At 38.5% G+C, this 14,338-nt stretch overlaps 1 long non-coding RNA gene across 1 annotated transcript in view; it reads right to left on the bottom strand.

The window, feature by feature from the left end:
• Positions 1-10,365: 10,365 nt before the first annotated feature.
• Positions 10,366-14,338, bottom strand: part of LOC108447964 — a 35,451-nt gene continuing 31,478 nt past the window's right edge. The window contains exon 6 of the long non-coding RNA XR_001863705.1: positions 10,366-10,529. This is a non-coding gene — a long non-coding RNA (uncharacterized LOC108447964). The remainder of the gene's footprint in view (positions 10,530-14,338) is intronic.

Genomic DNA, 14,338 nt, shown 5'->3' with positions numbered 1-14,338 from the left:
TGTTCCCATCAGAGTACTGTCCCTTCTGTGCAGTGTCCACCACAAGCTGTCTCAAGCCACTCTGTTACCTCAGAGACGTCCAGAAGACTTTTGGTAAAGGTAATAGCTGTACCAGGAAAAAGTATTTTCCTGCCCCAACAAATAGCCAGTCAAAGCCCTGGAACAAAAGACCAGGATTCAGAAGAAGGAATAAACAGAGAAATTTAGGTCAGAGCCCTGACCTGTAATTTTCACTTTTTCAACTTGCTTGGAAAAAAGATCGGATGGGTCATTAAAATACATCAAAATACCAAAATCTATACACCTGGTGATGGGAGAGAAAGTTTTTTGAAAAGTGAGTTTAAAATTAGGTTTTACTTTATCATCAATCATTGTAGCAAAGGGCAGGGGATCATGTTTTCTGCCACATGAGTAAATTTCCAAGGCAGTTTTGCAATGCAGCATTATGTATATAAATCATGAGTTAAACCCATATATGTTCCATGCATGGTAAGTACCTAGATATTAAGTCTCTTTCTGCACCAATAAAACTTTTATCTCTCAAAGTTTACCAGGCGAAAAAGAGAAATATGCATGTCTTACAGTTTACTTGATCTCTGTTATAAACAAATGCCTGTAATACATCAGTGGACACTTTTGAATTTTTTTGAGGAATAGTTAATATGGCACAGTATACAATGGAAATTCCATTGTTTGATCATTTTAATGCATTTGTCATTTTGTTTAGTTATTGCCTTGTAAAGTGAAGTAAAATGTCTCTAATTGATAGCTGTTTACCCAAAACTGCCTTTAAGAGCAATACATATGCTTCAGCCAAAAGAGGGTTTGAGCATATGTATGTTTGGGAGAAGAGGCACCAGTCAGGATTGTAACACATTTCTTTCCCACTACACCTAAGCCAGCAAATGTAATGTTGTGTGGCCCTGTTCCACTTTCTCACAAAGCCACCCACACCCAGCTGTTGTGAACAAAGGTGCTCTTCCACCTCCTGTCCCCGAGTGGTGCAGCCACCATGGGGCTGAGGTGGTCACTACTGCAGACAGAAACCTCGGACCTCTTTCATCCCCACAGGGAAAGCACCAGCAAGATCTGTGCTCTCAGCCCAAGGTATGGTAATCAGTCCTACAAGGTGGTGTACTGGCACTGGATTTACAACATCTGGTTTTATTCCAGATGTTAGCAAACTCATACACCACATGCACTGGAGTTTGAAATACTTTACATGAGTAAATTTGTCTTAAACTGCTGCTACTCTGCTTTGACAAATGTGTTGTTCTTGTACCCTGCAACACACTATCTAAGATGTGATGATACTTTGAAGGCCACTCTTTATAAAGAGCAGAAAGAAGCAGCTGCATTTGAGATACTTTTCCTTGCAGGAGTGGGGTTTCTGTAAAATAAAACATTTGAAGTTTGGTGTAGATGTGAATTTAGTCAGGGCTGCAATACATAGTCTGTCAAATTACTGGCTCAACCCAAGCTTTTAATGGAACTGTAACATCCTCCGTTACCCCTGGGAGTTTAAAAAAGGAGCATAATTGGTGTTTCCAGTGTCTTTTTACCAGAAAAAGCACGTGTTCAATCTTCCATTGACAGCCTAAGCCAAATAATCCAGATCCACTCATTTACCTACTTCCAGCAGCTGCTAGTGACTAACATGCTCCAAGGATGCTGGGGTCTCTCAAGAAGGAAACAGGTCAATCATTTTCAGCACAGCCAGAGTTCAGCCATGTGCAGCCATGGTAGAGCCAGAGGTAACTCCAGAGTTTTTAAGATGCTTTTGCCTTCTTTGCAGATATGGTTCTAGTGGAGCTGCCAGCTTTAGATTGATGGGTGGACTTGATGGTCTTAGAGGCCCTTTCCAACCTTAATGATTTTATGATTTTGATGCCGAGGCTGACGGGGAACCAACCCAATGCCCAGAAAGGTTTTGATCAGCTTCAGAGTTAGTTAAAAATGTCTTGAAGAGAGTGAGCCCCACAGGACTGCAAAGCTGGACACAACGTTTTGCGGCAAGAAAGGACATTTCATCAGATTTCTCCAGAAACATCTGCTGTTGGGCAAATATTTCCTGGAAGGATCTAAACCTCTCTCTACTGCAGAATTTAGGAAGCTTGCATTAAAAAGGATTGTCTATAAGGAACCCATAGAAGCCATTCTCACTTCAAAACCTCAGGTACAATCCACTACCCAGCCTGCTTTGTGAATAAGGAACAAATATGTTGTCTATTTTATTTTGCAGTAAATATTTATACAGTACTCCACATGGGTATCTGCATTTTTTTTCTTCTTGATTTTTCTGGGAAAAAAAAGAGGAAAACATGCTCCCTGCTCCAGCGTAATGAGAAAACACGTGAAAATTTAAACCTGCTGTAGGAAGCAGACACAGTGGGAGCTGTAATGGGAAAAAGGCAGGCATGCTTTTTCAGCAGAATATGTAACATATACCGAACATCTGGCTTCCCAAGTAAGTGGTTAACAGTGCTCAATGAAAATGTTTCTCTATAAAGAATCAGATGTTCCTTTTTTTTTTTGTTCAATAGCTGCAGTATGATAAAACTAGTGCCATAAAGTCATTGCAAGAGACAGCAAACAACTTTGTTATCAATAGGCGTTTTTTTTCCCTCCTTTTTTTAACAATGGCTCTAGCAGGTGGCATGTGGCTGAGACTGGGTCTATCACTATCTCCAGGGTGCCAAGACATCCCTCAAAGTTTCTGTGGGAGGACTTTGTTGGTGGGATTTGGATTGTAAAGGCACGTGAGCATCTGCTGCCTGCTTGGTCTCATTACCATTGACACAATTAGCTCCTGCAGCTCTTGGCCAGGCAGCCAGAGCAAAGACTCAATTTTCTTGCCTCCCTGACAATGCTCATTATCATTCATCTGAACCTGTGGGTTCCTCTGCCTCTGAGTCTGGGCAGGGGGCTGTGAAAACAAATCACACAGAGGAACACTCAGGGAAGGAAGAGCAAATTGAGATAATAGCTACAAACAGCCTAAAATCAACAGCCTTGTAGACAGCACTGGTGATAAACTTTCATTATTCATAGTAGTTGCTCTTTTCCCTTCTGTGTAGGTTACTTCATTCCTGAAAACCACATTCTATGGATCTGTGCTAATGTATGCTTTCTGTAAGTAGCTCATAACAGTTTAATGTGATTCAGGAGTATTGTGTGTAATAACGTCACTATTGCCCTTCTATATTCCCAACCACTTGCTAAGTTCTGACAAACTCTTTTTTTTCTTTTTTTTTTTAAAGATATGCAGAAAAAGTCCATTTCCCACCTTTGAGTTAATTTGGAAACAAGACTAAAAAGTAGTATTTTTGCTCCTTATGGAAAGTAGGACCTTCTGTTTATTCACACTGTCCTCTGGCAGCCACAGTCTAAACAAAATGTTAACTCACATCTGCAGATAAAGGCTTCACATTCCTCTAAGTGTCCTCACCCCACATAAAACTGCAATTATTTTACATTTCCTTATAATAGAAGCTGCGTAATTCCTCCTTGCTGGCCTTATGTCCTTTTATTGCTACAAAAAATCCTTAGCCCATAAATGGAAGATTAGAAAAGTCACACATTTTTCAAATAAATCACTTGGCTAAAAGCAGCGAGGAGGGGAAGGAGGAAGAGGGAGAGATTTCAAACCAATCTATTGCCTGGATATACGTCAAGGATTTCTGTCTACGAACAAAGAAAACAGAAGGGCTTCAAGGTCTGAATCTGCAATAATCTTGTAGTTTTCAGATGTTGCATAGCTAGTGATTTGTGACCTTGCTGGAGAATATTAGATTAAAGCAGAAATACTTTTACCACAACACATCTTTCCTGAGACGCAGCCTTTACTAGTCTTTGTAACACAGGAGAATGGAAAACATCACAGAGAGCTGGAGAGGAGGCAGGGGCATGACATTTGCTTTCAGATGTTTTTGAAACTCAAGGAAGTGTTATTGTTTTCATAAATCATTACTAGAGGTTTATTTTCCTCCCCCCTTGCTGTCTTGTTAGAGAAAACTTAAGATGGGCATTGGCTTCGCTCAGGGCTAAAAAGAAATAAATGGGAGCATTTTAATGAGTTTTCCAAAATGATGACTGTCACAGTTTTAATCCCAAGTTCCAGGCAGTACAGAAATTGTGCCAGCCTGGAGCACTGAGGAGAAGAGGGACAAGGCCATCTCCCCCACTGATGATGTCCAGAGCCTATGCTTGTTTGCAGAACAGCCCCAGTTCCCCAGGCTTTGTCATGGAAATGTGAATCCTGAAAGAAAAGTCTATTATGTCAAATTACAGATTATATTATAGGGTTTTAAGTAATTGTTTGCTGACTGTTGTCATGCACATGTGGTTTGTTGGAAGATGATGTAATCATTGTGGCAAATTTCCACCAGCAAGAATCAGCCAGGGTGAACTCTGAAATCAGCTGCTGTGAGGGTTCACATCATGCAATTACTGGGTGAAATACCAGCATGGACACCCTTCAAAGTTAATTTACACAGATCCATTTTAGAAGTAGAGCATTATGTCTCAACTGCATGAAATGTATTGTGGACATATTAGCATTCACTAAATTCATTAAAAGCACATTAGTTCAAATGAAAGAGCTCTGTTCCTTTCGCACTATAAAGTTTAACATCTTTATGGCCAGCAAAAAGATATAAAGTATATAGAAAATATAGCAAAAGTATGGGCTGGATTTTTCTGGAATCATTTGAATAAAGTTTTCCTCTATCAGAAAGATTTTTGTTTCAATCAGACATCAATTAAAACAAATATGTAAGACTGTTCCAAAATAACCTTAACTTACTGGAATGCATTCTCTCACCAGGCTGTATAAATATGGGTACACCCACTTTTTTTCCTCAATTCTATGGTCCAAAACATCTGTGTCAGATCTTGGAACACTTCAATATGATGTAATGAGGCAGCTGGCATTTCTTTTTCATAAATTCACTATACCAATAAAGAATAATACTGTCGTGACTGGAACTAAGCATAAACTGAAATATTTGCTTTCCAAATATAGCTGTGTGGACTTTTCGTTGAAATAAATTGTGTTATATATATTTGTATTTCTATGTATTTATGTATAAATAACATTTCAGAGAAATAAGTGCAGTAAAAATAACTTGAAATGCATCTTAATAACCTGCCCTTACAGTTTTCAAGTATTTATAATTGTTGTTCATGGGTGCTTTTCCTTAGGACATCCATGTTCTTAGGATATTGGTCTCCTGTTTTGTACTTCTGTAGACTTCTATCACAAAATGAAGCTACAAAGGAAATGCACACGCCCAGTGTGACATATGGACAATTTCCATTAAAGAAGTTCAATAAATAGATAAAAAGGGAAAATAGGTAAAATAAATTGTAGAGTCTAAGTGGATTTCCTCTATTACTATCAGGATTAAGTGTTACACAAGTTAAGCTCCACTACAAAGACTAGTATTATTGCTAGGAGCTGTTCTTCCAGCCCTACTGTGTTGTTTAAACACTGATTTTTTAAATATATTTTTATATGTTCTATAACATAGTTCAAGTATTATTGTTTTAGTTCCTTAGTAAAGAAATGGTTCAATGGTTAACAATAAAAATCCTCACAATTTGTCACTTGAATTCTAAAAGCTATAAACCAAGTGATAAATGTACAAGCGTATTTTTAGAAAACCTCAGTGTTTTTGACAAGTTTGAGGGAGTTTGTTGTTACATTTGGTTTATAATCACTTTAGACAAAACCCTTGCACTGATTTTAAACCAGTTAAGTAATATGCAACCTGCCATACATGCTATATAAGCCATCAGCATATATTTCCCCAGGCCTGTTTGAAAAGCAAACCTGGGTGCTTTCTTTTTCAGCGGTGCAAACCTTTATCTTAAACAATTATTATTTTTCATTAGGGATCACATCGGCTCATGTAGAGATGTCAAAGAACCTTTTCCTAAGATGGCTTTAACACCAGCTTTCATTTTATGACTAATGAAGATAAACTCCAAAGTCTATGTTGATCTGAGCATGAGAAAGATGGAGTCTGTTGACTCAGATATCTACATGCACCAATGAATTATAATTTCAGCCAAAGTGTATATCACTGAATCCTGATGAAGTTTAAAGGTAGCTCCTAGATCATATAGATGTCTCATACCTGCAGCCAATAACATTTTAAAAGTATAGCTTTGGAAGTTATAGTTTATACATCTTCTTAACTAAGTTCTCATCTGATATCCTCTCGGGTAAAGCAGCATTCAAGCACAAAAACAGTTGATCTGGTAGTTATCCAGCAAGGTTCTGATCCCTAACTAGTACTTGAGAAGACATTATTCTCAGAGGTACTCCTTAAACTTCATTGCAGTTCATTAGTGCCTGATGGCTTGGGATGATTTGAGTTCGTTGTGCCATTAGGGACCTCACTGGAAGTGAGTCCCATTCTTTGACTTTGGTCTGACTTCAGATGTAAAGGGCCATCTCTTCAGATACATGGAGTAAAATTAAAAACCTGGAGGCCACAGAAGGAGCAACTGTGTTTCTGGTTTCCCTGGATTGTATACATTAACAGAATGTCTGAATACTTGAATACCTGAATGTCTCTAAAGTCCACCTCCCCAAATATCTGCTACTGGGCCAAATTCTGCTATCACCAGGGAGCAGACCAGGTCTCTCCTTTTGACAGGATTAAAAGAAGGAGATAAAATCTCTTTCACTGGATGACTTCTCATGTGGGCCAATTCAGTCTCTCTTTTGCCATAAACAAGTTTAACTGAACAGATCTCCCTTTTTTATAAATTAATTCATTTCCTTGAAAGACAAAAGAAGTGTTGGCACTGTAGAAACAATAATACACCTGAAGGAATATATCTTTTTATAGAAACAAAAAAGGAAAAAAACCCTGAACCTATGTAAGCCCTACCATGAAAAAGAGACCAAACAGTCTGACCTCTGTTCTCAACTGAGGGAGAGCCATAGTCTACTGATTCACACACTGATGAACTGAGAAGGATACTTTGGAGACATTTCCCTTCAAAAATTACTGGCCCTGATCTCTGTTACTAGGTTTAATTTATGGTGCCCCAAAAACACAACAGCGAAAGGGTTACTTTTTAATAGACATGCCACAATGGAAGAATTGTGAAATGAGTTTCATGGAGATGAGAGCCCTGGAGGTTGTTAAGTTTGTCATGGTATGTATACACAAATAGTGAGAGAGAGAGGGGAGAGGGACAGAGCTCTTCTTTCACATCTCATCATTAGAATTTTGTAGGGCAACTAGCCTACTGTAAAATCAATTTGCAAAATTGAATAATTTTATCATGAAAGCCTGGTGCACTTCAAATCAAATGCCCGTGCTGCATATTTAAAGCAAGAATCATGACTACCCCAAGAGGAAAAAAAGTAAAAATCAGTCTTGAACTAAAGACATTACACAAATTTACATATGAATCCAATGAAGCCAGCCTGACTTTGTTAACAGAGAAGTCCTATTACATTATCTTTGTCCCATTCTTCCTAATAAAAATTCAACCAGTTACTTTTTGTTGAAAACTGAAGAAACTACTGCTTTATAGCAGTTTTCAGTTCTCAGGCTCCCAGTTGGTACATCTACCTTACTACATGGCTGACCCTGTGTTATTATGCAAAATTGCTCTCTCAGTATTCTTACCGCTTATTACAATAGTAAGGGACTGACAAAAATATCGAAGCCTGCAAACATGCAGCCCTAAAGTTTTCCCTCAGTCCTAAGTCTGTTCCTAGATGGGGCCTTGCTTCTGAATGCTGTGTGCTATAAATGCAAGTGGGATATGATCTGAGATAGCTCCCAAAATTGATGGTTGAGTCAGTTCCTTCAATTTTATCAACTTAATACTTAGGTGCCTGGTGCACTTAGTTGCCATTAAACGACCACAGAAAATTATCCTTAAAATACCTGTTTCTCTAACTAATCAAACTGAGAAAGAAATAGGATTAAATTCCTTTGTTTGTTTTATTGTTTGTGCTGGTCAAAGAGGCCCTAAGACGGAATATCTTTCACAATTTATTAGACTTTTCCTTCCATCCAGTCTGAATTTTTGCATATCCATTTAAGTGCAAAAAATTCAGGCTATTCCCTTAACCAATCTCTTTTGCTAAATTACTTCAGTGAATGACAGCCTGTTACGTGACTTACAGGGTTGTTATGGTACACAAATGCTATGAGCAGTAACAAAGAATACCCACAAAGCTAGGTATGGACATCTAACTTGAATGGAAAACCCCTAGGAAAAGTACATACATCAGTCTTTTCTTTGAGATTTAAGGAAAAAAAAAATTCCTTTTCCCATGATTATCACTGTATTTGATCTAGATGCCTTAAGCTATTTTTTATCAGAGGAGCTGCTTTTGCTGCTGCTCTACTGGTCATTGTGGCGTGTTTTCTGAGTCATAAAAGTCGTTTATATATGTGTAGATATATGTGCACACACATATATCTTTCTAAAATTAAGTACATTCTTGACTGTGCCAACAAGAACTACATTCATTCAAAGTGGGTGCCACACTTGGGGCTTCCTCCCTTTAAATTTTTTTGGTACAAAGAGGAGTAGGTCCGTTGTTAAAAAAAAGGTGATTTCCATGTAGGACTTTATCAAGTCTAAAACTTTGATTTCATGCGAAGTGAAGAGAGAATGGACAACTGCAGTGCTGCTGTGTCTTTACAGCTACACAGGGAATTTGCCATGCTCTGAATTTGGTTCCTTTTTCAGGGCCAGGTGACAGGTAAATATAGTCCTCAGAGTAGGAACAAAACACAACACACGAGACATAACAAAGGTACCGAGAAGGGATGTCAAGTTTCATGGCCTTGCACACAGGAGCAGGGCAGTTCCCCTGATGACAAGGTCCATATGTGGGAGCCAGGACAGGTGGAGCTCATTAACTCCCATCCAAGTTACAAAGGTTTAAGCAAGAAAGACCAAGATTTGAGCAGTGAAACACTTAGGAAGAGCCCACAGGTCAAGAAAATATTTTGTTTGAAAGCTTTGTTTTGTGGGAAAGCAAAGGGAAAAGGAAATGGAAAGGGAAGGGGAAGGTCAAGGGGAAAGAAAGTTTATCCAGTCTAAATGTATTTTGTCAACAGTATGAAATTTTTCAAAAGATTGAAGAATGCACATGACTTGGCGGTGCAATCTAATATGAACAATGTCATATTTCTTGCACAGGGGCCTGCCTACGGCATACAAATTATGAGTAGAACGCATCAAGGTTCATCTTACTTTTGATGTTTCTATATGTGCATATATGTATACAAAATAATAAAATATGTCTTTCTAGTGGGAGACATATCAGATCCTTAGAAAGGATGAGTAAAGTCATAAGGTTAAGATATTGATAGAAAAACAGTTGCTTAAATGTTTTAGTATGGAGTTTAGTTTTGCTCAGAAAATTTTAGAACAATCATATTGGCATAAAAAAAAAATCAGACTTGATAAGTCAGCCTTTTTAAAAAGTATGTATCATTAAAATGGCCCTGAATCACTGGATTTAAGAGCAATAGAAAATCCAGACACAAGTTTTAATTAGAGCAAGTTAAGATCCAAATGGAAATAAATGCCACAGTGTGGAAATAACCTTATTGCCAAGACTACTCAAAATATGACTGAACCAAACAAGTACAAATGATCAGGAGAAATGAGGGACATTCAATACTTAGCAGCAGTAGCCAGTTCCCATTTCTTTAGTACACGTAATGGTTAAACCTGGCAACGGGCAGTTGTTTTATAAAGATTATACTGCTTAGAGAAAAGAATCATCAAACAGCCCAAAGCCTTCCTGGCCAGCCTGATGTTTATCTTTGGACTGACCCATTGGAGAAAACCCTGTTATTTAAATACCAGCTCAATCTTTGTACCTCAATTATAATAATTGATTACTTCTAAAATTTAAAAAGAGATTCTTGTCTTTCATTTATGAAGTTTTAGTTTTGTAAAAATCTATCATTTATACTCCAGGTCAATTCCAAGAAACATCATTATTATTCAAAACTAGCTCCCATGACAGTTCGTGCTGCCCAGGTACTCACGGCATCGCAGTGGCACTTCCATGGCCTTTTACAAAGTCTGCTTTTTTCCTACCTTTATTTTTGCAAAACCTAATAGAACGTGACCCAATTTTTCAATGTACAGGAATGTATTTAACCTCAAGGAATAAACTGCCTGAAATACAAACACCCTGCACATCTCCTCAACAAAATATGACTTCACTTGCACAGCCCAGCCAGGAACCCAGCTGGGCTCTGGTGGTGAAGAGGGATTCAAACATCTCTCCGTTTCAGACATATGTAAGGACCCATTTACACAGGAGTCACATACGCGTATTTTTACTATAATTTTGAGACTCACCTTTCCAATGACTCCTTACTGATCCAAAAGAAAGGTGTCTGACCTGAAAATCCACTTTGCTCCTAGTGGATGAGATGAATGGCAGATTAAAAAGCAATCATTTCCTCAGAGAAAAGTATACAGGGAATGGAGAACTTCTGGATTAGAAGATTTTCTTTTAAACTCTAGGGAAAAAAAAACATTTATAAGAAAATCTTTAAAAATGTAATAGGTATGAACAAAATGCAGGACTTAAAATACCTTTCTGGAACTGATTGCATTCAAAGTTGTTGCATTAAGTTGCAGTTTCTCCAATAAATCAGTAAGTATGTTCTTAAATGTTTGTGTTATATTGTATTATGACAGAACTTCTCAGTGAAATTTCACGCTGAATTATATTTATTATTGTGGAAAACAAACCCAAATGTCAATAGCAATAACAATAACAACAATAATAACAATAATAACAATAATAATAATACATAATTTGTTTCCTTGTACAAGAACCATTATATCAAGGGGCCTGATAATTACGATCATTTTAATTTTACTAATGCAAACTCCTGATACAGGTGCTTATCTGAATCTATCTGTTATTTCTGAACATTGCACACTCTTCATCACCTAAATTGCACTAATTTTTTGCTTCTGCAATTTTAAAGACTGGCTAGAAATGCAAATACAAAAAAGATATCCTTTTTGTAGATATGCAAATATGAGTACATGTATACACATACACATACATATAATCAGCATTACACTTAAATTAATTTTTTTAATAGTTACATTTGCAAGTTACAATGAAGCCAATGAAGTTACAATTGTTTTGAAAGCTATTTTTCTTTTTTTTTAAAGGAACTCCAATTTTGTCATTGTAAAACAGAAGAAGTTGACATCTTTGTTTTCAAATGTTTATGCCCAAATTTTCCCCAGAAATCCCATCACTGTCTTCTAGCAGTCCCCAGCAACAGCATAGGATTACAAAACAATTATCGAAGGATGTGAACTCAATGGCAGATCACATTCAAGGGCTATTTTCCTTGACATTTTTGTGCCTATATTTGTAGGTGGACAGGTTGAGTTTACTCATCCAGTCAGTTGAATGTCTGTGACAAAATCTATTCTGAATGTAAAAATTTTGTCTCCGTCAAAACTTCTGCATATGTATGTGTATGCAAATGTGCTTTTTTTGCACACTGAGCTATATTCCATAAGGCCTTTCTGGTAGGAGCAGCCAGTTTATATTCAGTTTGGATTCAACTTCTTACAGATAGATGCATATTGGGACATCTTACAGGAAATTTTTCCTTGTTATTTCTTTTCTGTTTAGCAAAAACAAAAAAAGTTCAGGCTACACTGCTCATGGAATTTGAAAGTTTATTAAAGGATGGAAGAAACTTCCTTTTGCATTCTGGACACAGTGGAAGAGCTGGTAAAAATTGTTTCAGTGGTAGCAATGTGTTGAATATCCAAAGCCACAGAGGATGTGCTTATTCTATATACCTGCATATATACTTTCTATATAGGTACAACTGTCTCTTTCCTACAACTGGGTAAGAATATTGGGATATTGGGATATTGTCCTAGATTTGCAAATCAAATTGAATACACAGTTTAGTGTGCTTAAGTAACATCTCTGAAATGCTATTAAATAAAATAATTAAAATTTATATATAAAGTCTAGTTTTCAAGGGAGCATCTCTTAGTCTAGAAAACTGGTGTGAGATTTATAAATGCATGTGACCATTTTGTTAAGGAAACAGTCTTTGGAGCAGCAGTTTAGGACACCTAAGTATCAACAAAAAATCACCCAATCCTTTCTAGAAATTTCAGAAGTATAAGCAAGTTTGTGTCTAATTTCAAAGTCTTTACAACCTTTTATAGCAGCTTTGGGATGAAATTTGGATAAGGTCTTCAATTGCTAAGATGAAAACAGTGAAAGCTGTCCATGCCACCAAAGTGATGGGCTCAGTTCTATTCAGGAGATGGGATTTCAGCTCACCAGCTGCTGTGTCCTTTTTAAGCATGAAGCAAGACCTTCACCCCTTCTCCTTCACCCTCTGATTGGCAGAGCAGTTCTCTGTTCACAATCAGAGGAGCAAAAGGACAAGTGGGAAAGGGAGGGAAGGAAGAGGAGAGAGTGCATAGGAGAACCTTTCCAAGCACACACATCTCTCCTACAGCCTGTTTGACAGATCTCAGTGGAGAGTGCACTGTAGGAAGAAAAACATGTCACTGCTCTGAAACTGTCTTTTCTAATTCAGTGCATCCATGTATTGTTATAAATCAGTTTCCCAGCCACTGAGAGATAGAGACAAGAGAACAACTTTGACTGTTAGCTATCAACTCGGATAAGGAAAACTTTCTTTCAGCATTAAGCCGCCAGCGGATGAAAAAAGACTGAAAATATAAATTAATGCTGAATGTTTTGCTTAGGAAAGGGTTCTTTCTACTCATGCTCATAGGACTCAGACATTTACATTTATCCCTCTTCCGGGGTTTTAAAGGGGCTTCTACAAGCATCTGGAATTCTTCATTACAAATCGCAGCCACTTAGTATTTCCATATCCTTAAATCCTAATCACAGTGTTGCTGACTGGCAAAGCTGTTGTACAGTCAAGGATCCAAGCGTCATGCTTGATTTCAATTTATTACTATTTTATTAGAGGTCATCATAAAAGCATATTGATAACACTCTATACCTTACACTTGGGAGTCAGATTTCACCACCAAGTATACATACACACATTTCTGCAGGGACACTGGCAATTTTACTATAAACTTATGGTCAATAGAACACTTGAATAAGAACTAGAGAGATAATAATATTCAAATCTCATTATTGGAACGATGTACTTACGTTAAACATAAAAGCCAAGGATATTTTGAATGAATAGAGTGGGGCTTTTTGACTCTGAGAAATTCTTCCTTCTTGTATATACTTCACCACTGGGTGAAGTTAATGTGCCATTAACTCATGATTTTTCTGGATAAAGAGTCAGGAACATTGAGAATATATATTATTCTCTAGCCTCAATTTGCCACAGTAAGCAAAAAGCTATTATCCATGAGCATTTCAGGAAAACAATAGACCCCATCTTCATATTAGCATCTCTGCTTTGTTTGTCAGCAAAGATGTATTTTGCTGTCTAAGTCTCAGGGCAGACATCTGTCTTGGGGATGGTTTATTATCCCATCCCATTTCTGGGGGTTTTGATCTGTTTTGTTTTGTTTGTGCCTGGGGTGGCTGCTGTCCCCGCCCCATCCCCCATCCTCCCTGGCTCTGGGACTATTGCGATGTTTGGGAGCCAGGCTGGGGTTTCTGGAGGGAGCTGGGGGCAGGGCAAGCGGCAGACCCTCTCTTCTGGCGCAGGCTGTTCAACCAGACACATGCAGCCGGTGTGTCTGACCAGGGATACTGCTGTTTCTGTGGGTTTTGCCTGCTTGTTTTTTTTTTTTTTTTTTGCTTCAGCACTGTGACCGAGCTTGTCAGATTGGCTTCCTTTGCTGCTCTGCTGTCAGGGAGCCCAGAGACAGTGCGTGTCCCACCAGGACCCGGGAACACCCCACTTCCTGCTTGAGGCTGTACCTCTCCACATAGCCTGGACCCAGGTTCCAGTGAGTGATGGTGAGAAATCCCACGGGGCCCTTCCCCTTGTTCCAGAGCCAGGCTGCTGCTGCCCAACCCCTGCCATACTTCAGTGCTTTGCTCCGGGTTTGTGCTACACTGTAGCTTTTCACTCTCTGCCTGCCCGGAGGTCCTGCCATTCCAATTTGCTTCTCCTGAGGTTTCTGCTACAGCTCTTTTTGCTATCCAGAGGGGGCACCAGTATCTGCTGCCCCTGAGGATTCATAAAGGAAACCCCTTCTCCATCACTTTCTACCAGCTCCGCCCACCATTGTCCACATGGACAAAGATGGCCGGACCCACGCCACAGCGCCCCCTGCAGGTGCGGGGGAATCATCGCAGCCACCCTCCCCGGCCGGCGGGCAA

The sequence above is a fragment of the Corvus brachyrhynchos genome, unplaced genomic scaffold (assembly GCF_000691975.1).
Source record: "Corvus brachyrhynchos isolate BGI_N302 unplaced genomic scaffold, ASM69197v1 scaffold147, whole genome shotgun sequence".
Lineage (NCBI taxonomy): Eukaryota > Metazoa > Chordata > Aves > Passeriformes > Corvidae > Corvus > Corvus brachyrhynchos.
The sequence above is the reverse complement of the archived record's forward strand: the minus strand, read 5'-3'. Positions and strand labels throughout refer to the sequence as shown.